Source organism: Cherax quadricarinatus, chromosome 8, assembly GCF_038502225.1.
Source record: "Cherax quadricarinatus isolate ZL_2023a chromosome 8, ASM3850222v1, whole genome shotgun sequence".
NCBI lineage: Eukaryota > Metazoa > Arthropoda > Malacostraca > Decapoda > Parastacidae > Cherax > Cherax quadricarinatus.
Genome location: NC_091299.1, coordinates 2,748,110 through 2,776,030, shown reverse-complemented (window position 1 = coordinate 2,776,030; position 27,921 = coordinate 2,748,110). Strand labels below are relative to the sequence as shown.

The window sequence follows — 27,921 nt, the reverse complement described above, 5'->3', positions numbered from 1 at the left end:
AAGGACGGCAGTAGCTGGACCATGTGTCTCTAAGACCGGCAGTAGCTGGACCATGTGTCTCTATGGACGGCAGTAGCTGGACCTTGTGTCTCTAAGGACGGCAGTAGCTAGACCATGTGTCTCTAAGGACGGCAGTAGCTGGACCATGTGTCTCTAAAGACGGCAGTAGCTGGACCATGTGTCTCTAAGACCGGCAGTAGCTGAACCATGTGTCTCTAAGACCGGCAGTAGCTGGACCATGTGTCTCTAAGGACGGCAGTAGCTGGACCATGTGTCTCTAAGACTGGCAGTAGCTGGACCATGTGTCTCTAAGAACGGCAGTAGCTGGACCATGTGTCTCTATGGACGGCAGTAGCTGGACCTTGTGTCTCTAAGGACGGCAGTAGCTAGACCATGTGTCTCTAAGGACGGCAGTAGCTGGACCATGTGTCTCTAAGGACGGCAGTAGCTGGACCATGTGTCTCTAAGACCGGCAGTAGCTGGACCATGTGTCTCTAAGACCGGCAGTAGCTGGACCATGTGTCTCTAAGGACGGCAGTAGCTGGACCATGTGTCTCTAAGACTGGCAGTAGCTGGACCATGTGTCTCTAAGAACGGCAGTAGCTGGACCATGTGTCTCTAAGGACGGCAGTAGCTGGACCATGTGTCTCTAAGACCGGCAGTAGCTGGACCATGTGTCTCTAAGACCGGCAGTAGCTGGACCATGTGTCTCTAAGGACGGCAGTAGCTGGACCATGTGTCTCTAAGGACGGCAGTAGCTGGACCATGTGTCTCTAAGACCGGCAGTAGCTGGACCATGTGTCTCTAAGGACGGCAGTAGCTGGACCATGTGTCTCTAAGACCGGCAGTAGCTGGACCATGTGTCTAAGACCGGCAGTAGCTGGACCATGTGTCTCTAAGACCGGCAGTAGCTGGACCATGTGTCTCTAAGGACGGCAGTAGCTGGACCATGTGTCTCTAAGACCGGCAGTAGCTGGACCATGTGTCTAAGGACGGTAGTAGATGGACCATGTGTCTCTAAGGACGGCAGTAGCTGGACCATGTGTCTCTAAGGACGGCAGTAGCTGGACCATGTGTCTCTAAGACCGGCAGTAGCTGGACCATGTGTCTCTAAGGACGGCAGTAGCTGGACCTTGTGTCTCTAAGACCGGCAGTAGCTGGACCATGTGTCTCTAAGGACGGCAGTAGCTGGACCATGTGTCTCTAAGACCGGCAGTAGCTGGACCATGTGTCTCTAAGGACGGCAGTAGCTGGACCATGTGTCTCTAAGACCGGCAGTAGCTGGACCATGTGTCTAAGGACGGTAGTAGATGGACCATGTGTCTCTAAGGACGGCAGTAGCTGGACCATGTGTCTCTAAGGACGGCAGTAGCTGGACCATGTGTCTCTAAGACCGGCAGTAGCTGGACCATGTGTCTCTAAGGACGGCAGTAGCTGGACCATGTGTCTCTAAGGACGGCAGTAGCTGGACCATGTGTCTCTAAGACCGGCAGTAGCTGGACCATGTGTCTCTAAGGACGGCAGTAGCTGGACCATGTGTCTCTAAGACCGGCAGTAGCTGGACCATGTGTCTAAGGACGGTAGTAGATGGACCATGTGTCTCTAAGGACGGCAGTAGCTGGACCATGTGTCTCTAAGGACGGCAGTAGCTGGACCATGTGTCTCTAAGACCGGCAGTAGCTGGACCATGTGTCTCTAAGGACGGCAGTAGCTGGACCTTGTGTCTCTAAGACCGGCAGTAGCTGGACCATGTGTCTCTAAGGACGGCAGTAGCTGGACCATGTGTCTCTAAGACCGGCAGTAGCTGGACCATGTGTCTCTAAGGACGGCAGTAGCTGGACCATGTGTCTCTAAGACCGGCAGTAGCTGGACCATGTGTCTATAAGGATGGTAGTAGCTGGACCATGTGTCTCTAAGGACGGCAGTAGCTGGACCATGTGTCTCTAAGGACGGCAGTAGCTGGACCATGTGTCTCTAAGGACGGCAGTAGCTGGACCATGTGTCTCTAAGGACGGCAGTAGCTGGACCATGTGTCTCTAAGGACGGCAGTAGCTGGACCATGTGTCTCTAAGACCGGCAGTAGCTGGACCATGTGTCTCTAAGGACGGCAGTAGCTGGACCATGTGTCTCTAAGACCGGCAGTAGCTGGACCATGTGTCTAAGACCGGCAGTAGCTGGACCATGTGTCTCTAAGACCGGCAGTAGCTGGGCCATGTGTCTCTAAGGACGGCAGTAGCTGGACCATGTGTCTCTAAGACCGGCAGTAGCTGGACCATGTGTCTAAGGACGGTAGTAGATGGATCATGTGTCTCTAAGGACGGCAGTAGCTGGACCATGTGTCTCTAAGGACGGCAGTAGCTGGACCATGTGTCTCTAAGACCGGCAGTAGCTGGACCATGTGTCTCTAAGGACGGCAGTAGCTGGACCTTGTGTCTCTAAGACCGGCAGTAGCTGGACCATGTGTCTCTAAGGACGGCAGTAGCTGGACCATGTGTCTCTAAGACCGGCAGTAGCTGGACCATGTGTCTCTAAGGACGGCAGTAGCTGGACCATGTGTCTCTAAGACCGGCAGTAGCTGGACCATGTGTCTAAGGACGGTAGTAGATGGACCATGTGTCTCTAAGGACGGCAGTAGCTGGACCATGTGTCTCTAAGGACGGCAGTAGCTGGACCATGTGTCTCTAAGACCGGCAGTAGCTGGACCATGTGTCTCTAAGGACGGCAGTAGCTGGACCATGTGTCTCTAAGACCGGCAGTAGCTGGACCATGTGTCTCTAAGGACGGCAGTAGCTGGACCATGTGTCTCTAAGGACGGCAGTAGCTGGACCATGTGTCTCTAAGACCGGCAGTAGCTGGACCATGCGTCTCTAAGACCGGCAGTAGCTGGACCATGCGTCTCTAAGGACGGCAGTAGCTGGACCATGTGTCTCTGGCTTTAATAATCCTAAAAAATTCTGTTCTTCTTTCTTCATCTTTCTTTCTCTCCTCATCTTCTTACCTTCACTATGTGCCTCGGTCTCTTGTAATCGATATTGATTTTTCACTTCTCCCTCCGCCCCTTCTCTCAGTTTCCCCTTTATCCGTTATCTCCCTGTTCCATGCACTTGATAACTACCACCCCTACCCCCACCACCAGTACCACTACCCTCACCACTACCACCAGTACCACTACCCTCACCACTACCACCACCAGTACCACTACCCTCACCACTACCACCACCAGTACCACTACCCTCACCACTACCACCAGTACCACTACCCTCACCATCACCACCACTACCACTACTACCACCACCACCAGTGCTAGGAAGGTGACCTCCAGTGGTGTGACAGACGTCACTACAAAATGTGTGAACATTATGAGTGTTTGTTTTAAACATTTGTCGTTAATCAGCGTGTCATTCTGTCATGGCAGTCGCTGGACCATGCGTCTCTAAGGACGGGAGTCGCTGGAATATGCGTTTCTAAGGACGGGAGTCGCTGGGATATGCGTTTCTAAGGACGGGAGTCGCTGGGCCAAGCTTCTCTAAGGACGGGAATTACTGGGCCATGCGTCACTAAGGACGGTAGTCACTGGGCCATGCGTCTGTAAGGACGGTAGTCTCTGGGTCATGCGTCTCTTAGGACGGCAGTAGCTGGGCCACGCGTCTCAAAGGACGGCAGTTGTAAAGTCCTATCCTAGGAAAAGAAAATGGCCATTGTCCTTATAAACTAAATAACATAGATCACAGTCACTCTGGATGCGAGAAAAAGACTCCGGGAGCCATACAACAGGAAGTATTAATAATGGAAATCCCAAGGTTATACTTCAATATACAAATAACCCGCACATAGCAGAGAGGAGCTTACGACGACGTTTCGGTCCGACTTGGATCATTTACACTCACAATGTAATTTTGTAAATAGTCCAAATTGGACCGAAACGTCGTCGTAAGCTTCTCTCTCCTATGTGTGTGATGTAGTTCAGCTGGGCTTGTGAGGTCTCTGGGGAGACCTAATTTAACCAATTATATGGTCACACCTTGCCTTGGCAAACGTCTGTAGTCACGCCCACGTCTGAGGTCTTTTGTTCTTGACGGCGTCAGACCTAGGCGTCAGGTCGTGCACGTGGTTGTGGAGGGTGCTTGGACCACCATAAAAGCCCAAGGAAGAGCATGATCAGGCCAGACCAGTCTCCCTACGATTCCCTTTGGGGAGGGTAACCTCTACCTATTCGACAATGCTCGCACATCGTGTTAAAATCAAACCAGCCAGTGGTGTTATAAATGATTCCACTAAACTATTACTTGCTGCCGCTATGAGGACCTGCCTACATCTCAAATTCACAGCGATCCACTCACTAAAGGACTCCTTTATTGTCGTCTGCACCGACGACAATGAAGCAGCTAAACTTATGGACGACACTGCAATGAACACATTACAAGACCGTCAATTCATCATATCACTGTCTCCCTCCTTGCTGGCGAAACGTTCAGTTTTTGTTAAACAATTGGATAAGATAATCACATCCATACCAACGGATGAACTGAAGACCTCTATCGAAGACCAAAACACCTGGGCCACTGTAGACACCATCATACGAATTCCCAATGCCTCATATATGATCAAAATCACATTTTCAAACATAGATATGGCTACCCAAGCACTCTCTAATGGACTAGCTATCTCATATTACCACATACATCCACGCCACATTGAACCTGAACGTTTTGCCCATGTCTCTCCCTGTTGGAACTGTTACTCTTATCAACATTCAACAAAGGACTGTCCCATTAAAGACAAAAAGTTTTGTTCTACCTGTGGAAAAGAAGGTCATGACTTCAAAGCCTGCACCACCACCAATGCCACTCCAACATGTCTGAACTGCAAGGGTACGCATCATACCCTTGCAGCAAAATGCCCACTACGAAAAGAAGTAATGTCGAAAAAAATTAAAGAAGAAACCAAGAAGAATAGTCCCAAATCGCTGACATATACCGCCATTTCAAAACTCCAGTCGGACACCACCAGAATTCTACAAGCCACACAGCAGTTATCTCTATCCAGCAATTCCCTTTCTGCACTCCCTGATGCTGCTCCCTCTAAGGTGTTGTACTGCTTGATGTATGCGCACCTTGCAAATGCAGCAAACCCAGGCACATTCAACGCTACAATTAACGAACTATTCCGTCTTAACAACATGCCGTCATTCAACTTTCCTGACTCGCCAACATCACAGGACTTCCTCAAGATTATCCCAAACATCGCTAACTTCACATCAACTTCAGGCCCAAATCCTAACTCTGCCCCAAAAAACACTCCTGAACCACCCCCAGTGACCACTGCCACCTCTCAACAACCACCAACATCCAGCCAGACCGCAAATACTCTAAACTCCCAGCCTCCTCTTGACACAATCACTGTAGAAACAATTGAACAAGAATTTCCTGACGAATCCCCCGACGAAGCAGATAGCGACGACTCCAGCACACCCTCTTGGGAAAACCTTACTTTCTACACCTCTCCCTCGAACGCTGACACCATGACCTGCTCTGAACTCTACAAAGGCCTCGGTGATGGAACAGTCAAGTATGCCTGCGAATCACCTCTTCACTTCACACTCACGCAAGTTCTTGAGTTCATCAAGCCTCTTCGTTTCACTTTTTCCAACAAGACAACGCTATACCACCTCTCCAGGAGCAGCTTCAAGAAGTTTGCAAATGGTTCCACTGCAAACCTGCCTCCTCAACTACTAAAATAACCTCCCACATGTCTGCTGCCCTCTGATGGTCCTACCTGCCTGCCCTCTCCTGCGACCTGGAAACTTCCAGCTCTCGAGACTCAAAGAACTCGCCTACCACGAGACTGTTGCATACACAGCTTGCTCTCTTCCCGTTTTTTCTCCAAGTCTGTCCCACGATCGACTTAGCTGCTGGGTCAAGCCCTGGCTCTATTTCTACGACTAAGAACACTCCTCTCCAGCGCTATTCTTCGTCTGTCCCGTCTTCCCCGCTCATCCCATTGGGATCTTACCTGCACTTGCTTGCTTGCTTATGATCAGGACATTCGAGCGGAGCTGCTGCTGGGGTGCAGAGCTCCTGAGCAGAGACTTTGAGCGGAACTGCTGCTGGGGTGCAGGGCTAGGGAGGAGGCTGCTGAAGTCTCTGGAGGAGATTGTTGGAGGCATTGGGCAGAGTACTGGCTTGGCGCAGTACTCGTGCTGTGTAGGTCTTGGGACCTGTGGCTTAGTTCCTGTGATGAACTGCTCTCTGAACTATATTGTAAATTATATTCATTTTGGTCAAGTTGATTGTATTCCCTGTCTCACTGCTTATGTGTACCACCCCATTTATCTAAACCACAATAATGTTCTCCTGTTCCCAAAAATATTATTGTACAAGGACTTAATAATAAACTGTGTTTGAGTAGAATACTAACATTCACTGTCCCCGTTATTTATTCTTATTTCCATTTATTTATGTTTAGTTAAAGTAGTGAGAGGGTGAGTAGTGGGTTCAATCCCAGCCGGGGTATGGTTTGTTTGCAATCGTGTCATTACGATTTCGTGAGTCGTGGCGGGTAGAGTAATGAGAGGTGAAGGTGTAGTCACCAGTGACCTCACATTACCTACCAACCTCCGCGCTCATCTCTCCTACAACTTCGCCTGCCTGTCCCCTACCTACTGACTCCCTCCCCTTACTCCCATATTCCCCATTTATTCTTATGTTCCCTCAATCAATACCCCCCTACATGACATGTGCGGGATATTTGTGTATTGTTCCAGTCACGGTATTGTGCCTTTTTTCGCTTCTTATACTTCAACATATCACTGGTAAAGCCTCGTTTAGCTTAAGGAGTTCAGTTCAGGTCTTGATATTGCTGAAGGATCATAAATGTGCCGGGAAATGTACAGAGAAGGATGACTTCGAGTTAATTCCCTGGATCAGAAACCTTTCCTACGAAGACAGGCCGAAGGAACGGAATTTGCTCTCTCTGGAAAGACGGAGAATTAGGGAATATAAGGCTGAAGTGTACAAATGGAAAACAGAAATAAAAAGAGTATAAATAACGTGAAAATATCTAAGACAGAACTCGCAGCAATGGATTCAGGTTAGACAAGGTTAGACTCGGAAAAATAGTTTAGGACAGCGCTGATTTGGCAATATAGTTGTGGCTGAGTGGAATACACTGGCAGGTAGCGTTGGCTGGACGGTAACTTTAAAGGGCGTGCCTTGTATGGGCCAGTAGACCTACTGCAGTGTTCCTTCTTATGCTCTTATGAGTGGGTTAGGCTTGCCCAGCTTCGTTCTCATGTTCTTAAAATATCAAACGATCACACTGCGCATGGGGCAATGGGAGGCAATTATATCTGATTCAAGGCCAAGGAGGAGGAGGAGGTTAGCTACAGATCCTCGGATCAAGAGCCATTCGCCAGCATCGAGGACCCGGAATTATAGAGATTACCTAATTATATTGCTTTTCCGCTGCAATAATTACATGTAAGAGCGGCAACTTCTCCCCCCTCCCCCCCAACCTCGCACCAATTACCTTTATGAAGACGATGAAGCACTAAACCTGCAAGGAGCCAAACATAGGGATAGGGTGTGGGGAAGGGGGTTGGGCGGTTATCAGGTTTGATCCGAGGAAGAGGAGAGGGTAGCTACAATTCCTCGGGTCAAGAACTTTTCGTAACTCAAGGGTAGAAATATCCCTATATTTTTACACGCATGCTGGCGTGCGTGCGCGCGCGCGCGCGTGTGTGTGTGTGTGTGTGTGTGTGTGTGTGTGTGTGTGTGTGTGTGTGTGTGTGTGTGTGTGTGTGGGAAAATTATTTATAGACAGAATATATTTACAGAAAACACAAACATGAATACAATGGTACAATATATTAAAGTTTATGAATTTCCTCCAGCTCCTCCGAAGCCGGACGTGAGACAAGTATGCAGCAAGCATTTCCCCTCTGGATGGCCACGCTGAGGCGTTGGAACATGAAAGTGGCTGCCCTTGGGTCCCTGGTGGTGTCGATGAGTCTGGAACCCAGTTCTTTAAGGAAACGTGTGGCATTTTTCCCCATGATCCCAAGGTCTCTGATTCCACTGGGACAAATTGATACTGTTGGCTTATGTCCCTGTACTTGCTGATCTTGTACTCCTCCCTGTGGTCAGCAGCTCCTCCCTGTCGCCCCACACTGTGATGGATATAGGTGTCAACCAGTGTGGACACACAGGTATAGTCCCATGCTAAGAGCTTGCCATTCTTCCAAGGATAGATGGTGATCCCGTCGGGGCGGTTTGCTGGGTTCTGGGTATTGTTGGCTGCTAGTAATCGGGGCTCCCTCTCGGCTGGGTATCCAGCTGTAGCAAGGATTCTCTTTGAGATGTCGTTGACCTCATTGTGTCTTGCATGCCTGCCCTTGGTTTTGGAACAGTTGAGACCATGTAAACCATATTGGCCAGCTTGCGCTTCACCGCAAATACACGAATACTCCGTGTGAATTGGGGAAGCAAGGCGCCACTGCAATTCGGAGGGTCTCAGCGTCGAAGCGTGTTCCCATTGCCGATATGGGAACTGTTTAGAGGAAGTCCCCGGAATGAGGTGCGCTCACAGCTTGGAGACGGGCGGTCTCCCTGTCTGATGTTACAGCCCTGAGCATGTTGGCAAGCACCTTTTCAGCGATAGGGCCACACACACACACACACACACACACACATATGAGTATGGATATGTTGACTTATGCTCTGATATTAAGAATCTTAATAGTAACTGTCATGGAGTAACTCTGGGTAATGATAATTTCAGAAATTGTGTAAAAACAAAGATCAATAGGAAAAATGTGCAGAAGAAAAAACATATGATGGTATTTTATGCTAACAGTCGAAGTGCAAGAAATAAAATTAATGAACTACGTTTGGTAGCATGTGCTGGGAACTTTGATATCATTGCATTAACTGAAACGTGGTATGATTTAAAGAGTCGGGATATGACTGCTGAGTGTAATATTCATGGATTTAAGTTGTTCAATGTGGATAGATGTAATGGGAAGGGGGGAGGAGTTGCATTGTATGTTCGAGAAAATATTAATTGTTGCATAAAAACAGGTATAAAAATAGATGGAGCAGTAACAGAGTCTGTTTGGGTAGAGTTCGTGGAGGGTCAAGAAAAACTAATTCTAGGTGTAATATACCGACCTCCAGGCTTGGATCACGATAGAGGGAGACTTCTTTGGGACGAAATTGTTAGGGCTTCTGGACACAGTAACATAGTCATAGTAGGGGACTTTAACTTCAGTCAAATTGACTGGAATTCTTTGACAGGTAATCTAGAGTCCAGTGACTTTATGGAAACAGTTCAGGACTGTTTTCTGAAACAGAGCGTAACTGAGCCTACAAGGGGTAATAATTTGCTAGACCTAGTCTTGTCAAATAAGGAAACACTCGTGAATAATCTGGAGATCACTGAAGAGCTTGGCGCAAGTGATCACAAATCCATCACTTTTAGCATTAATTGGGAATGCAAGAATAATGATAATACAGTAAAAATCCCTGATTTTCGTTCTGCCGATTATAATGGACTTAGGGAACATCTGTCTAATCTTGATTGGGGTTATCTAGCTAATGATTTTATTGACGATAATCATACTTATGAATATGAAGGGATCTGCTTTTATGATTGTTTTCTTAATAATGTACACAGTGCCCAGAGTATATACATTCCCCAGAGAGAAATTAGGTCTAATAATAACGATCCCAAATGGGTTAACAGGAGGCTAAAGCATCTATTAGGGGAGAAAAGGGGAATTTATAGGCGCATCAGAAGAGGAGAGGTTAACCTTACTGACCAATATGTTCAGCTTAAAAGAGAAGTAAAAAAGGCGATTAGAAAGGCTAAACGTGACTATGAAATTAGAGTTGCTAATGAATCAAAGACTAATCCAAAGGGGTTCTTTCAAGTGTATAGGACGAAGGTGAAGGAAAAAGTAGGACCTCTGAAAACTGGGAATGGACAGCTGACGGATAATGAACTGGAAATGTGTTCCTTATTTAATGACTATTTTTTGTCAGTTTTTACACAGGAAGATGTAAATGAGATTCCAGTAATTAACAATTATTTAGTTCCCGATGAATTTAAGTTAACTAATATTACTGTCACGAGGGACATGGTTATTAAACAGACAGACAAACTGAAACAAAATAAGTCCCCGGGACCCGATGAGTTGTTTTCCAGGGTACTTAAGGAATGCAAGATGGAGCTTAGTCAGCCATTAACGAGTGTATTCAATGCGTCCATCCTTACCGGTGTTGTGCCAGAGTTGTGGAAGATGGCTAATGTGGTTCCTATATTCAAATCAGGGGATAAGTCCACTCCTTCAAATTACCGTCCAATAAGCCTGACATCTATAGTGGGCAAGTTATTAGAATCAATTATAGCTGACATTATCAGAAGTCACCTTGAAGAGCATAACTTGATAAATGAATCTCAGCATGGATTCACGAGAGGTCGTTCCTGCCTGACAAACTTACTGACGTTCTTCAATAGAACATTTGAGGCAGTTGACAGTGATAAGGAATATGATATTGTTTATTTGGATTTTAGTAAAGCCTTCGATAGAGTACCTCACAAGAGACTCTTAAGAAAAGTGGCAGCTCATGGTATAGGAGGTAAAGTTCTAGCATGGATTGAGGCATGGCTTACCAATAGAAAGCAGAGAGTTACCATTAATGGAGTGAAATCTGAATGGGGATTAGTCACTAGTGGCGTTCCACAAGGATCAGTTTTAGGCCCTCTCTTGTTCATAATTTACATTAATGACCTTGATGAAGGGATTACGAGTGATATGAGTAAATTTGCTGATGATACAAAGATAGGCCGTATAATTCACTCTGAGGAGGATATCAATGAACTCCAGGACGATTTGGACAAATTAATGTCTTGGTCTGAAAATGGCAGATGAAGTTCAATGTGGATAAGTGTAAGGTACTTACCCTTGGTAATGAAAATAACCCTCGAAGCTATAATCTAGGTGAAGTAGAGCTTGATCATACAGAATGTGAAAAAGACTTGGGAGTCATGGTAAGCAGAAATCTAAAGCCAAGACAGCAGTGCCTCAGTGTGCGCAACAAGGCCAACAGATTACTTGGATTTATCTCAAGAAGTATAAGTAACAGAAGTCCAAAAGTTATTTTACAGCTCTATACATCACTAGTGAGGCCTCATTTGGATTATGCTGCTCAGTTTTGGTCCCCTTACTACAGGATGGATATAGACTCATTAGAGAACATACAGAGAAGAATGACTAAAATGATTTACTGTGTAAGGAACCTCCCGTATGAAGATAGACTCAAAGCCTTAAATCTCCACTCTCTGGAGAGGCGTAGAATGAGGGGAGATATCATTGAAGTGTATAAGTGGATGACGGGCATAAACAAGTGAGATATTAATAAAGTACTGAGGGTGTCGAACCAGGTAAGAACCAGGAATAATGGATTTAAGTTGGATAAATTTAGATTTAGAAAGGACATAGGTAAGTACTGGTTTTCTAACAGAGTTGTAGATGCGTGGAACAGTCTTCCCAGTGGGGTGATAGAGGCTAGGACCTTGGGTAGCTTTAAGAAGAGACTGGACAAATATATGAGTGGGAAGGGCTGGGTTTGATTGGTGTCATTGGGTACGGGAGTTATTTCCAGGGAAGCTTTAGGTAGTAGTCGTTTTGATAAGGACCTGCCTCGCATGGGCCAGTAGGCCTTCTGCAGTGTTCCTCCATTCTTATGTTCTTATGTTCTTATATATATATATATATATATATATATATATATATATATATATATGTATATATATATATATATATATATATATATATATATATATGTCATGTTGACTTCCAGAGCTATAGTCAAAGGTTTAGATGTAACATTGTACTGTAGCATTGGTTCACGTGACGTTTTTATCTACGGTAACAATGCTTCAGGTGACTGTGAATTAAATGACAAACAAACCTCTGTGTTTTGGGGCAATTCTGGAGGATAATGACTGATAACAATTCTCTTGCTGAGGGTCGTTATAAGCGTGTCAGAGCAGTTAGCTTCCTGTTGAGGGTCTTTATAAGCATGTCAGCGCAGTTAGCTTCCTTTTGAGGGTCGTTATAAGCGTGTCAGAGCAGTTAGCTTCCTGCTGAGGGTCGTTACATAAGAACATAAGAAACAAGGAACACTGAACAGGCCTACTGGCCCATACTTGGCAAGTTCAAGTCAAATCCAACCCACTGACAAAAATATTTGCCCAACATGCATATCAGAGCAGTTACCATCCTACTAGAGGTAGTTACAATCTATTTATTAAGCTCTGACCCAACTCTTGGGAACGACCTACTTCAGCTAGTGGGTCCCGCCCACTTGTGACGTGACTTCAACTGCTGCACCTCATCTCACTCCAGTAAATACGAGTTATCTTTCTGCCTATGTTTCGATTCGTCAAGACGAAGGTACTGAACACTGGCTTCCAGGCAGAGGGATTCATTACCTCATCTTCCACTGTCTGTGTATAGTTCTGCAAGACTGGGGGACTGATTACCTCATCAACTACTGTCTTCGCGTATCATATCTGTATCGAATTGAAAAAGCCACTGGTTGACTAAACGTCAAGTAAAGATACCTAGGTGTTGCATGTGTGTCTAATTCCTCTCCTCTACACTCGCTTATTAACTAACCTAAAGTCTCCAGACAAAGAAACTATCTTTGGAGACGTACTTAGTACTATCCTACAGCTAACAGACTGCAAGTTCCAGACATGTTTGGAACCTATCCTTTGTGCCTGCAGTCGTGGCATAGAGACTATCCTTGAGCATCTCCTCTCCTCTAGCCGCGCATCTGATGATTCTTGAATGGAATTACAAATCTGCATAACGCATACAGCGACCATCGCATTTTGGGCAGTTATGCGCACTGCCTTCACATCACCTCTTTGATTAAATGCAGTCAGAATTCGAGTCAGGCGTGTGTCGACCCCAACACTCCGAATCCCTTCACCTGCCAACTTCCCTGGAAGGGGAAGGTGGGGGAGGGGTTAAGGGTTACCGCCAGCGAGACCCGGTTTGAAACCGGGATTCGCTCGTTAAAGTAAACCGAAGCCCGGATTCGTTCACTGAAGAAGGGTTGGGAGGGAGGGTGGCTGGCTTTTATAACACGGGAACCTTCCTGGTTGCGTATGTGTAGATGAAACTCAGCCCGTGTTCACACAACACAGCCCGTGTTCACACAACACAGCCCGTGTTCACACAACACAGCCCGTGTTCACACAACACAGCTCGTGTATGCAGAACAAACTATCCAAGTACCTTAAAAACAAAACTGCATGTAAGATTAGCAAACATTATCCACGAAGAAAGAGCAAACAAATCACGAACATACAAATCCATGTACGTAAAGGAAACAGCCCATTTACGTGCAACAGAGGATGTAGGCACAGCAAACAGTTCCTGTACTTAGCATGGCGGGACTGGAAGATGCGAGGTACAATAGTGTCTTAATTCAGCGTATACATCAAGCAGAAAGCTTCGCTCGAACGACCAACATCTCCAACAGAGTGAATAGTCATCATATGCTTAAAACCCGCAGAAATGAGACATTTTATCGTACGTCTACTGGAAAAATAAATACCCCATCACCACCACGGTGTAGAAATTAGACACGTGCAACATCTGGGTATCTTTACTGTAGACGTTTCGCCGTCCAGTGACTTTATCAACACAGTTTCAGGGATATAATGGAAAGACAGAAGAAAGTGGAGAGGATGTAGAGTAACTAATGTAAGAATGACAAGTGAAGGATCTCTCTTCTATTGATGACAGGTTGGAAGGGGATGCAAATACATGGGGCTCCTCCATTCTTACGTTCTTATATTAAAAGACAAAGTAATCAGTCCCTAAGCCTTGAAGTTGATGAAGAGCACCATAATAGTCTTGAAGAACCTGCAGCAGTCATGAAGCTTAGCGCTTCACCTTGGTCGGTATTATATACTATACATGTACCACCACCGTGTAACAGTCTGTATCTCAATTGCGTTGACGAAGACAAAGCTTTATTAATAACCCCTCCTTCATTCCCTTCAACCCCGCTGCTGCTGCTGTTGTTGTTGTTGCTGCTGCTGGTGCTGCTGCTGGTGCTGCTACTGCTGTTGTTGTTGTTGTTGTTGCTGCTGCTGCTGCTGCTGCTGCTGTTACTGCTGCTGCTGGTGCTGCTGCTGTTGCTGCTGGTGCTGGTGTTACTGCTGCTGCTGCTGTTACTGCTGCTGCTGCTGGTGCTGCTACTGCTGGTGGTGGTGGTGGTGGTGCTGCTGCTGCCAGTCTGGGTCAAAGATCGCCTGATAACCCTACCTCACTACGTCTGGACTGGTATTACAATAACCAGACCACAACTAAGAGACATCCGGAACTGTCTCCATCTAGACAAACAAGACGGGTGAAAGACCTGGGCATCATTATTTAGAGATGTTTTAACATCCAGGGGACTTATCAGTCTTATTCAGGCTCGTGTTAATAATTATTAACACGAGTCTGGATTAGATTTTCTTATCAGGAGACTGTCATTATTGCTGTGTATTAGACTGATAGAGATGAACATGTGATGCACATGTTTTTATCGATCATTTTGGCAATATCATATATCACTGAGACAGACAGACAGATAGATAGATAGATAGATATAGAGATAGACAGATAGATAGATAGATAGATAGATAGATATAGAGATAGACAGAGAGAGAGAGAGAGAGAGAGAGAGAGAGAGAGAGAGAGAGAGAGAGAGAGAGAGAGAGAGAGAGAGAGAGAGAGAGAGAGAGAGAGAGAGAGAGAGAGAATAAACATACCTAGGCTCCCCATCTCACCATAAATTTGCAAATACTGACCTCCAGGGACCACTTGCCGGGCCATCCCTTGAAGAAGACGCAGCAGGAGAGGTTCAACACGGCGGCATTGGCAAGCAAGACTGCCACAACCATGAATAATGTTTTGGAATGTTAGCAAGACGGTGGTCAGACTACACATAACACCGCATGATGTGCCAGTCTGTAACTATAATCCCTTTGAATATTCACATACAAATGAAAAAGTCAAAAAATTTGTCACAGACTAGAGGATCAAAAAACCAGGCGAGAGGAACCCACAACTTATAAGATATACAGACAGGGTATACAGACAGGTATACAGACAGGGTATACAGACAGGTATACAGACAGGTATACAGACAGGGTATACAGACAGGTATACAGCCAGGTATACAGACAGGGTATACAGACAGGTATACAGACAGGTATAAAAACTGGGTACAGACAGGAAGGGTACACACAGACTGACATTTGAAGAAAGGTTCACAAATGGAAATTAGACGTTCAAATGAGAAACATGAACAAGTGGAAGAATTCTGAGCGTGAGGATAATGAACAAGTGTAACGTATTCACACTTGTTGTTGAGGTTAACTCTATACATGAATGCAAAAGCAGACATGACGAAACATAAACGGGCATAGAGCAAGCCACACCAGATCTTCAGTGAATAAAGGCACGGCCCAAGAGATGGAGCTCAACCACTGCAGACACAACTAATTGAGAAAGAAGTGAAAACACACACACCCAACATTTTCATACACATGTAACACCATTACATAGAGGATGGCAGATAAACTAGAAGAGAAAGGCAGGTGTGCTGTATATTCTCTGACTGCCAGAAAGTATTGAAATCTGTTAGTCTGAGTTGAGAGACTTGTTGAGACATTAATCTCAAATATACCATTAATAATCAGATATGGCAAGTCCAAAGGTTTCGTCCCAGCAGCACTGGAGTTACAATTATACTTCTCTCACCTAGCGGCCAATGATTGGAGGATATGACTCAAGAAATCGTAATGACACGATTGCAAACAAACCATACCCCCGGCCGGGATTGAACCCGCGGTCATAGAGTCTCAAAACTCCAGCCCGACGCGTTAGCCACTAGACCAGCTAGCCACAATAAGATTCATCCAACTAGGTATATTTCTACACCATAGGAAGGTTAGCACAGGCACCACTGTGACCACAAATGCAAGTTTTTACAGACGAATCTCCAGCTAGCGTGGCCGTGACGAACTCTAGCTCAAGTCCCTTCACTGCCGTCAACATGACTCAAGAAATCGTAATGACACGATTGCAAACAAACCATACCCCCGGCCGGGATTGAACCCGCGGTCATAGAGTCTCAAAACTCCAGCCCGACGCGTTAGCCACTAGACCAGCTAGCCATAATAAGATTCATCCAAAAACTTGCATTTGTGGTCACAGAGGTGCCTGTGCTAACCTTCCTATGGTGTAGAAATATACCTAGTTGGATGAATCTTATTGTGGCTAGCTGGTCTAGTGGCTAACGCGACGGGCTGGAGTTTTGAGACTCTATGACCGCGGGTTCAATCCCGGCCGGGGGTATGGTTTGATGGATTGGAGGATAGGGACCGGTGAGGGAGGGTGTTGGAGTGATGGGGAGAGGGTGATAGGGTGTGGGAGGAAGATGTCATTTTGACGATGATACCCGAGATTATTATTAGATTTTTCTCTCTTTCTTTTCCATTTTTTTGTCGCTTTTTCTTCATTTTAATTCGTGTGTTCCGGTGCGCCAAGGTTCGTGAACTGAGACTAACGCAACTACTAACAGCGTCATGGTTCCACCTGAACACCCCTCAAGGAATGTTCCTTGATGTTGGTGAGGGGCTCTTGATTTAGGGAATTGGATCTGTGCTCCAGTTCCCCGAATTAAGCCTGAATGCCTTCCACATCCCCCCCCCAGGCGCTGTATAATCCTCCGGGTTTAGCGCTTCCCCCTTGATTATAATAATAATTCACCTGAACAGCGAGCGTGGTTACCTTATCATATAAGATAGTTATGCAGTGGTAACAAGCGCTAGCTACGTTTCCCTGTCACATCCCATCACACAGGCTGCGCTATATACATCACCTGACGCAAGAAATCACAATAAAACGCGTGACTACAAATACGTAAAAATACTACAGTGAAAATAAGAAATAGAATCCGAGCGCATTTGTGTGTTTGAAAGCGCTCAGATTTTATTTCCCAGGCCCCTGGCTGCCTTCTGGAGGGAGCTGGACAGATACCTAAAGTCGGTGCCGGATTGGCCTGGCTGTGGTTCGTACGTTGGATTACGTGCGGCTAGCAGTAACATCCTGGTCGTGGACCGGGCCGCGGGGGCGTTGACCCCCGGAATACCCTCCAGGTAGACTCCAGGTGCTGTTTTTACACATTATAAGATGTAATCTGTCATTCTGAGATGCTGGGAGACGTCACTAAGGCGCTGAGGACAACGTAAAACATTTCATTATCATCACAGAACTATGACAGCCTCAGAGTTTCGTCTCAGCAGATCTGGTGTTAATATCACTTAGAATTCCTAATGGTTATAATCATAAAAATATTTTTGAAGGGGTGGACAGGTAAGCCAGCGAAAGGCCTCGGTCAGATGACCAAAAGCTCCTGTGGCGGGTCATCATATGACTGTTTCCTGACAAACCTTACCCAACCTAACCTACTATCACTTGGGAATTACAGTCTCTCAGGATGGATTATCCAACGAAACTGACTGTTTTCTTAATTAACGCCATTATAGATACATGGATATCTCTGACTCAACATTTGAATTCTATCAGTAAGTACCGCAGCTTCATGAGTGGGAGAGAGAGAGAGAGAGAGAGAGAGAGAGAGAGAGAGAGAGAGAGAGAGAGAGAGAGAGAGAGAGAGAGAGAGAGAGAGAGAGAGAGGGAGAGAGAGAGAGAGAGAAAGAGAGAGAGAATCTTCAGCGTCTCTTGTTTCCTAATTTCCCAGCCTCTCTTCTTTCCTCTTGTTTCTATTCCTTCGTCTTCTCCCGCTTCCTTTCTTCTCATTTTTTTCTTCCCCTCCTCTTCTCTTCCTCCTTCACACTTCCTCCTTCCCCTACCGTCATCTACGACGTCAGGATCAATACGTCAGACTGGCTGAACCAGGTATTACCTCTCTCCACCACCAAACATTTACCATAATTATAGGAACAAGAGTTAAATCTCTTACTCCCTGACCCCCTTCCCCCGTCCTTCCTTCCTTCTTTCTACATCTCCCTCCCACCATCACCATCATTGAGATCATAAAGTCACTTAAAAATAACTCGGGGAATCTGTCTCATGTCCCACCATTACTGTACAAGCGAGCGGCCCATGTCCTTTCGCATGCTATTTCATTACTTTTTAACAAGTCACTAGAGACTAGCACCTTCCCGAAACTACTCAAGATGGCAAGGGTTACACCAATACATAAAGGTGGTGACCCTACAGACTTAAACAACTATAGGCCAATATCTAACTTACCATTGCTATCCAAAATCTTTGAGAAACTCGTGCACAGGAGACTGTATTCATTTATAACGGCTCAAAACATACTCAACCCCTGCCAGTTTGGATTCAGGAAAAATAAAAGCACTAATGATGCAATCATAAAAATGCTAGACCTGCTTTACACAGCATTGGAAAATAAGGAATATCCACTAGGAATTTTTATTGACCTAAGAAAAGCTTTTGACACAGTAAACCACGAAATACTACTCCACAAACTTGACCACTACGGTATAAGAGGCCATGCGCTTGCTTATTTCAAATCTTACATTACTAATAGGTATCAGTACGTCACCATTAAAGACACAGCATCAGCAACACGGCCACTTGATACTGGAGTTCCGCAGGGAAGTGTCCTTGGTCCCCTGCTCTTCCTCATATACATCAATGACCTTCCAAACGTATCCCAACACCTGATGACTTATGTCATCTCTCACCCTAATCTTGCCACCCTCAACACCATTGTGAATGAGGAGCTGATTAAAATATCGACTTGGATGACAGCCAATAAACTTACGCTTAACACTGACAAAACTTACTGTATTATGTTTGGTAGCAGAGCAGGAGATGCACAAATTAACATTAAGATTGACAACACTCTAATTACCAGAAATAATGGGGGAAAATTCCTAGGCTTATACCTTGACAACAACCTGAATTTCAGCACCCATATCCAGCATATAGCCAAAAAAGTATCCAAAACGGTTGGGATCCTCTCCAAGATACGATACTACGTGCCGCAAAATGCCCTTCTCACACTATACCACTCACTTATTTATCCATACCTCACCTATGCTATTTGTGCTTGGGGATCAACTGCAGCAACACACCTAAAGCCAATAATAACCCAACAAAAAGCTGCAGTAAGAATAATCACTAAATCCCATCCCTGGCAGCACACCCCCCCACTCTTCAAAGATCTAAACTTACTCCCAGTTCAGTACATCCACACTTACTACTGTGCAATCTATATCTACAGGGCCTTAAACTCTAATATCAACCTTGACCTAAAACGCTTTCTTGATAGTTGTGACAGAACCCACAGGCATAACACCAGAAACAAACATCTCTACGACATTCCCCGTGTCCGACTAAACCTTTACAAAAATTCAATGTATGTCAAAGGCCCTAAAATCTGGAATACCCTACCTGAGAACTCTAGAACTGCAGACACATTCATCACCTTCAAAACTACCATTAGAAAACATCTTATCTCCCTGATACACCCCGTCAACTAACTACACGAATACCACCTGGTGGTTCACACTTACACTCGCTCACTCATTTGACCATAAACAGAAATATTAATCTCAGTCTTAAAATAATGAATCCTGTGATACTCCAATACTGAAACTATATACTGTGCCAAAACAAAAGCATTCACATTGCTAAACTCACAAACTAGTATTTAGTCACTTAGCCATAATACCAACTTACCTCATAATTTGTAATATTTTACAATTAAGAATAAAACTAAGTATGCTCGAAATGCCTAGCCATGCTAAGCGTTCTAGTGGTACACTCTGTAATCACAATTTTACTACATGTAAACCAAACAATAACCAAATTTCTGTAAACTCAACATTGTAATCCTTATAGAGAATAAACTTTGAATTTGAATTTGAATTTGAATTGAATTTGAATCTTTATTCTTTCCCTCCCCATCCCCTATCTCCTTACCTTCACCATCCTCTTCCTACCTTCCCACTCGTCCACCGTCTCTCCCGCTTACCTATACCTGAAGGTATATTATTTATTCCCTTTCTTCTTATTCTCTCTCTCTCTCTCTCTCATGTCCCAGTAGACTGTAACCAAGGTTAAAGTGCTAACGTCTGTAAATTGATAAGACTTTAATGTAAACACCCAGTAAAGCCTCTCACACCACCGTACTCTTATCTGAAGCCTCTCACACCACCGTACTCTCATCTGAAGCCTCTCACACCACAGTCCTCTTATCTGAAGCCTCTCACACCACCGTACTCTCATCTGAAGCCTCTCACACCACCGTCCTCTTATCTGAAGCCTCTCACACCACCGTACTCTCATCTGAAGCCTCTCACACCACCGTCCTCTCATCTGAAGCCTCTCACACCACCATCCTCTCATCTGAAGCCTCTCACACCACCATCCTCTCATCTGAAGCCTTTCACACCACCGTCCTCTCATCTGAAGCCTCTCACACCACCGTCCTCTCATCTGAAGCCTCTCACACCACCATCCTCTCATCTGAAGCCTCTCACACCACCATCCTCTCATCTGAAGCCTTTCACACCACCGTACTCTCCTCTGAAGCCTCTCTCACACCACCATCCTCTCATCTGAAGCCTCTCACACCACCGTACTCTCATCTGAAGCCTCTCACACCACCGTCCTCTCATCTGAAGCCTCTCACACCACCGTCCTCTTATCTGAAGCCTCTCACACCATCGTCCTCTCATCTGAAGCCTCTCACACCACCGTCCTCTCATCTGAAGCCTCTCACACCACCGTCCTCTTATCTGAAGCCTCTCACACCATCGTCCTCTCATCTGAAGCCTCTCACACCACCGTACTCTCATCTGAAGCCTCTCTCACACCACCATCCTCTCATCTGAAGCCTCTCACACTACCATCCTCTCACCTGAAGCCTCTCACACTACCGTACTCTCATCTGAAGCCTCTCACACCACCGTCCTCTCATCTGAAGCCTCTCACACCACCGTCCTCTCATCTGAAGCCTCTCTCACACCACCATCCTCTCATCTGAAGCCTCTCACACCACCATCCTCTCATCTGAAGCCTCTCTCACACCACCATCCTCTCATCTGAAGCCTCTCACACCACCATCCTCTCATCTGAAGCCTCTCACACCACCGTACTCTCATCTGAAGCCTCTCTCACACCACCATCCTCTCATCTGAAGCCTCTCACACCACCATCCTCTCATCTGAAGCCTCTCACACCACCATCCTCTCATCTGAAGCCTCTCACACCACCATCCTCTCATCTGAAGCCTCTCACACTACCGTACTCTCATCTGAAGCCTCTCACACCACCGTCCTCTCATCTGAAGCCTTTCACACCACCATCCTCTCATCTGAAGCCTCTCACACATCACCGTCCTCTCATCTGAAGCCTCTCACACCACCGTCCTCTCATCTGAAGCCTCTCACACATCACCGTCCTCTCATCTGAAGCCTCTCACACCACCGTCCTCTCATCTGAAGCCTCTCACACCACCCTCCTCTCATCTGAAGCCTCTCACACCACCGTCCACTCATCTGAAGCCTCTCACACCACCGTCCTCTCATCTGAAGCCTCTCACACCACCGTCCTCTTATCTGAAGCCTCTCACACCATCGTCCTCTCATCTGAAGCCTCTCACACCACCGTACTCTCATCTGAAGCCTCTCACACCACCATCCTCTCATCTGAAGCCTCTCACACCACCGTCCTCTCATCTGAAGCCTCTCACACCACCATCCTCTCATCTGAAGCCTCTCACACCATCGTCCTCTCATCTGAAGCCTCTCACACCACCGTCCTCTCATCTGAAGCCTCTCACACATCACCGTCCTCTCATCTGAAGCCTCTCACACCACCATCCTCTCATCTGAAGCCTCTCACACCACCATCCTCTCATCTGAAGCCTCTCACACTACCGTACTCTCATCTGAAGCCTCTCACACCACCGTCCTCTCATCTGAAGCCTCTCTCACACCACCATCCTCTCATCTGAAGCCTCTCACACCACCATCCTCTCATCTGAAGTTTCTCACACCACCGTCCTCTCATCTGAAGCCTCTCTCACACCACCATCCTCTCATCTGAAGCCTCTCACACCACCATCCTCTCATCTGAAGCCTCTCACACTACCGTACTTTCATCTGAAGCCTCTCACACCACCGTCCTCTCATCTGAAGCCTCTCACACCACCGTCCTCGCATCTGAAGCCTCTCTCGCACCACCATCCTCTCATCTGAAGCCTCTCACACCACCATCCTCTCATCTGAAGCCTCTCACACTACCGTACTCTCATCTGAAGCCTCTCACACCACCGTCCTCTCATCTGAAGCCTCTCACACCACCATCCTCTCATCTGAAGCCTCTCACACTACCGTCCTCTCATCTGAAGCCTCTCTCACACCACCATCCTCTCATCTGAAGCCTCTCACACCACCGTACTCTCATCTGAAGCCTCTCACACTACCGTCCTCTCATCTGAAGCCTCTCACACCACCGTCCTCTCATCTGAAGCCTCTCACACTATCGTCCTCTCATCTGAAGCCTCTCACACTACCGTCCTCTCATCTGAAGCCTCTCACACTACCGTCCTCTCATCTGAAGCCTCTCACACCACCGTACTCTCATCTGAAGCCTCTCACACTACCGTCCTCTCATCTGAAGCCTCTCACACCACCGTCCTCTCATCTGAAGCCTCTCACACCACCATCCTCTCATCTGAAGCCTCTCACACCACCGTCCTCTCATCTGAAGCCTCTCACTCCACCGTCCTCAGTGACAGTGTCAACACAGCTCGTCTGATCAGGACACAATGCTGCAGATTGCAGCACTCAGGAGAAACGTGTTGGTGGCCACAGTGTGCAGATAAAGACACATGTACACAGTTCAGAACTATTACTGATGAAACGTGTCACCACGAGTGGCTTCTTGACTAAAGAAATCCCCTCGTGGCGAAACGTTTCTTCTATAATGTTTTGAACTACTAATATATCCATCGACTGTAGAACAGTCGCCATCAGTCCTGTTCTTCAGGTGATGGACACAGTCTAGAGTGCGACCTGGCCATGGACCGGGCCGCAAGGGCATTGACCCCCGGAACACCCTCTAGGTATACAGCAGGTATACTCCAGGTATACAGCAGGCGCTCGAAAGAAAGGTAATGTATAATCCTATTTATTATTAAAGATTTACTTGTAGCTTTGATCCAAGAGAAACAAAGATGACTGAAATACGATACACCCACAAGAATGATTTTGAATTTGTATATATCCATAACGAGTTTACTATTTGATGTCTGTGATTACTAACAATGATGCATCAACAGAGAGAATATGTGCATCATACATTGCTTGTGGGAAATCAGTTAATCAGGAAATAGTTAACTGATTTCCCACAGTGCTCATCACCTACACCCAGGCTGAGGGAATGATTACCTCGGCTTCCACTATTTTCCGTATATATGTCCACAAAGCCACTGGATGGTGAGATGTCTACAAGATACCCAGATGTTGCACACGTCTAATTCTAAGCCCAACTAGTTACCTCGAGTGCGCTATGTGGTATGTTGGAGGTGTGAACTAGGATGTCAGTCAGGTCAAGCTTCAGGTTCTTTCCTCTCATGGTGGGTGAGATGCCTGGAGTCGTATCTCGGCCAGTCACAGTATTTTCTCGCCTTTATAGCAACTTGTTTCCATGGTTGCATTGATTTTGAACTCGTGTAGCGCCCGCCAGCGGTGTATACCTGGCCAACATATCTTCATTTTGCTTCGTGTCTTGACCTAGCACTAATTTTTATCGCTTCTTGCAACTCTAAAACATTCCATTTTCTTTATTTATCGTAAGGTTATATAAAGCTGGTTCATGTTAAGCTGTATCTTACGTTACGCTACGTAGGTTAGTTTAGGTTACACATAAACCTGTAAGAATCTACATTAAAAAAAAGGACACGTCTGGCAACGAAGTGGTTTAGCGAAACTAGGCAACGTTCAAATCTTCACGATCATTCCTGGTGGTGGGAAATTATCCAACAAGCAAGGCTATTAAATACTACGCACACATAAACAATCTTTACTTCTATTAAAGAGTTTATGAGCAAAAAATATTAAAAAAAAAGTCATGTATCCTCGGTTTATAATATTAGCTTCACGGCTAATACTTTAAAATCATTGTTTACAAAATTATTGACCAGAGATCTGAGTCAGGACACAAGCTTCCCCTGAGGAATCAAATACCACGAACTCTTTATTTTACACAATACACACGTAACCCGCACTTAGAGACGGCTTCTCGGTCCGACTTTGTTATGGCTGAGAACACCGTCTTATAAGCTATAATGTCTCAGCTCAGCTTCTGATGATTTGTTCAGCCTGTCAACTGTCAATTATGCATTTGTGGATACACAAAGCAACTGAATCAGACGAACTACAAGTCTTATTCAGTAACGATGCGTAAGACTTGGGATGGCACCATACCAAATTTTTTGCCAATACTCATACTTAATTTTAGGCCGATACAGATACACAACGATATAAATACCGATACTTCGGCACACCCCTACATACTGTATGACGCATGAACATCTTCATTGCTGAAAAATTTCGGCTCCACAACAGAATTCTTCAGTCGAATACAGAACATTACACTTGGGACAGAAGTACTTATAGCTTTGATGTGATCAGTCAGTCACGCTTGGTAGGCTATCTTGTACGTTAACTTTCGGCATTGCATATCAGTTACATGATCTAAATCGTGTATCTTGATACGGGGGTTAACGTGAAAAATCGAAAGATTGCAAACTGAACGAAATTCGACAAAAAGAGACATCTGTTTCAGACTTGAAGAACCTGAAAACACACCACTGGACCTAGATGAGCTGGCACAGTGATCGGGGGTGAACAACGACCTCCAGTGTAAGATAATGTATTTGAGATACAAAGATGCTAAACACAAGTATATGTTTAGGGAGAACTTGTTAAGTTTCTTAAGAGATAGAGACCAAAACACTGGGAACAATACTGACTTTGTTATGTGCTTCTAAAATCTTATATTTAATATGCGGTCCAGATTAGTAGGTGTCTAAATTACATGAAGACAAGAGAGAGAGAGAGAGAGAGAGAGAGAGAGAGAGAGAGAGAGAGAGAGAGAGAGAGAGAGAGAGAGAGAGAGAGAGAGAGAGAGAGAGAGAGAGAGAGAGAGAGAGAGAGAGTTACTAAACTAGATAAAACTTTCAATTCTCGGGTGAGTTTGTGGTTTGTTCTTCCGGCCATTGTGAGACAATCAGCTGACCGAGGATGACCCTCCAGTCAGCTGTGTTTGTAAACAATAACCAGCTGATCGAGGGTGACCTACCTGTCAGCGTTGCTGACCAAGGGTCACCTGCCAGTCTGCTGTGTTTTTCAAACAACAATCAGCTGACCGTGGGTGACCCACCAGTCAGCTGTTAGTAAACAATTATAACAGTGGAACTACTATATAGCACTGTGGCACTACTATATAGCCCTGGCACTATATACAGCACTGTGGCACTACTATACAGTACTGTGGTACGCGTTCATATCAGAGGTCTGACAATGGTGGTTGCTGCGGTCATGATGGTGGTGGTGATAGTGGTGGAGGTACCAGTCGTGATGGTGATAGTCGTGATGATTGTGGTATTGGTCGTGGCGATGGTGGTGGTGGTACTGGTAACTGTAGTATGATGATTGATAACGATGCTTGTGGTATGCTGACAGTGAAAAAGGTGGTGGTAGCGGGGAATGGTGGTAGTTGGGGTGATCATACATTACAAGTAGCAGTAGTAGTCACAGTAGTATAGTAGCATCATTTGCTATATCACAGATGTGACTATTCTACTCAATTTTAACTGATGTTTTGAATTGCTATCAGTAGCTGCCAAGGAGATTATCAACCCCGGCTACATTACATGAAGTACGCCCGGTTCAGCCAAACCAAGATATTACGTTCACAATTGAGTATTACCTGGCGTTCCCACGATGTATTGTGTAGTCTTGAAAGGGCAAGGAACTATTGCTCTTCCAGTGAATATATACCGAGGTGTGTATCTGTGTATATATACCGAGGTGTGTATCTGTGTATATACACCTAGAGATTTCTCTAGGTGTAAAAGCCTAGAGCTATCATTCAACTCCCCCTGTTTTACATCTTGTATCGCTATATATATATATATATATATAATATATATATATATATATATATATATATATATATATATATATATATATATATATATATATATATATATATATATATATATATATATATATATTATATATGTATATATATGTCGTGCCGAATAGGCAGAACTTGCGATCTTGGCTTAAATAGCAACGCTCATCTTGCCATATAGGACAAGCGAAAATTTGTGTATGCAATAATTTCGCCAAAATCATTCTGAACCTAACGAAAAAAATATATTTCACTGTGTTTGTTTAGTATTAAATTATTGTAAACTTATATAAAATATATTTAGTTGGGTTAGACTAAAATAAATTGTTCTTGTTATAATAAGGTTAGGTAAGTTTTCTAAGATTCTTTTGGTGCAAAATTATAAATTTTTACATGAATATTAATGAAAAAATATATCTTTAAACGTATATAAGAAAATTTTAGAAACGACTTATTTTAAATGAGTTCTTGCAAATTGACCAATTTTACATATTCGGCACGACATATATATATATATATATATATATATATATATATATATATATATATATATATATATATATATATATATATATATATATATATATATATATGTGTGTGTGTGTGTGTGTGTGTGTGTGTGTGTGTGTGTGTGTGTGTGTGTGTGTGTGTGTGTGTGTGTGTGTGTGTGTGTGTGTGTGTGTGTGTGTGTGTGTACAACGAAGATGTGAAACTAATGAGGGGAATAAGAACAGAAGAGGACAAGGAAATGGACCAGAGCAAGCAATACAATTGGTCTGACAAGTAATTTGGGAGAGGCAAAGAAGACCAGAAACGGAATACAGGCTCGGGCTGAGGCGCACATCAACCGAATAATCTGTGCAACGACTGACAAGTATGAAGTTAGCTTTTAGAAAACATAACAGTCATTCACGATACTATATACGACATACGGCAGGTCCATCTTGAAGTATCCAGCATCACCGTGAACCCACATCTTGTCAAGCATTTGTCAATGAAAATAGAAAAAAGGCAAAGGAACCCAGAGCTAAGTAAGGGTTTTGAGCTGAGGAGAGATTGAAAAAGAAACTAAATCTAATAACATCAGAGAACAGGAACAGGAGATGTTTAGCATAAAAACATAAGAAAGAACACTGCAGCATGCCTACTGGCCCATGCTAGGCAGGTCCAAGTCGCCTACCGGCTTATGCCACTGACCCAACCTAGTTAGGTCCAGGTCACATTCATTTAAGGAAGGAGCACGGGTCCAGACCTACTAGCACAAGCTAGTCATGTCCAACTCACACCCACAACCACTCATGTATTTATCAAACCTATTTTTAAAACTACACAACGTTTGAGTTTCTATGACAGTACTTGGGAGTTTGTTCCACTCATCCACAACTCTATTACCAAACCAGTGCTTTCCTATATCCTTCTTGAATGTGAATTTTTCCAACTTAAAACCATTGCTGCGAGTTTTGTCTTGGCTAGATATTTTCAGCACGCTATTTACATCCCCTTTATTTATTCCTGTTTTCCATTTATACACCTCAATCGTATCCCCCCTAACTCTACGCCTTTCTAGAGAGTGCAGATTCAGGGGTACTCAGAGGTACTGAGTGACAGAGATGTTAGGAAGTATTCCTTCGGCTTCA

The 27,921-nt window shown here is 45.0% G+C and overlaps 1 protein-coding gene across 1 annotated transcript in view; it reads right to left on the bottom strand.

Moving 5' to 3' along the window:
- LOC128685183 (uncharacterized) overlaps nt 1-27,921 on the bottom strand; it is a 175,734-nt gene that overhangs the window by 145,721 nt on the left and 2,092 nt on the right. The window lies entirely within an intron of this gene.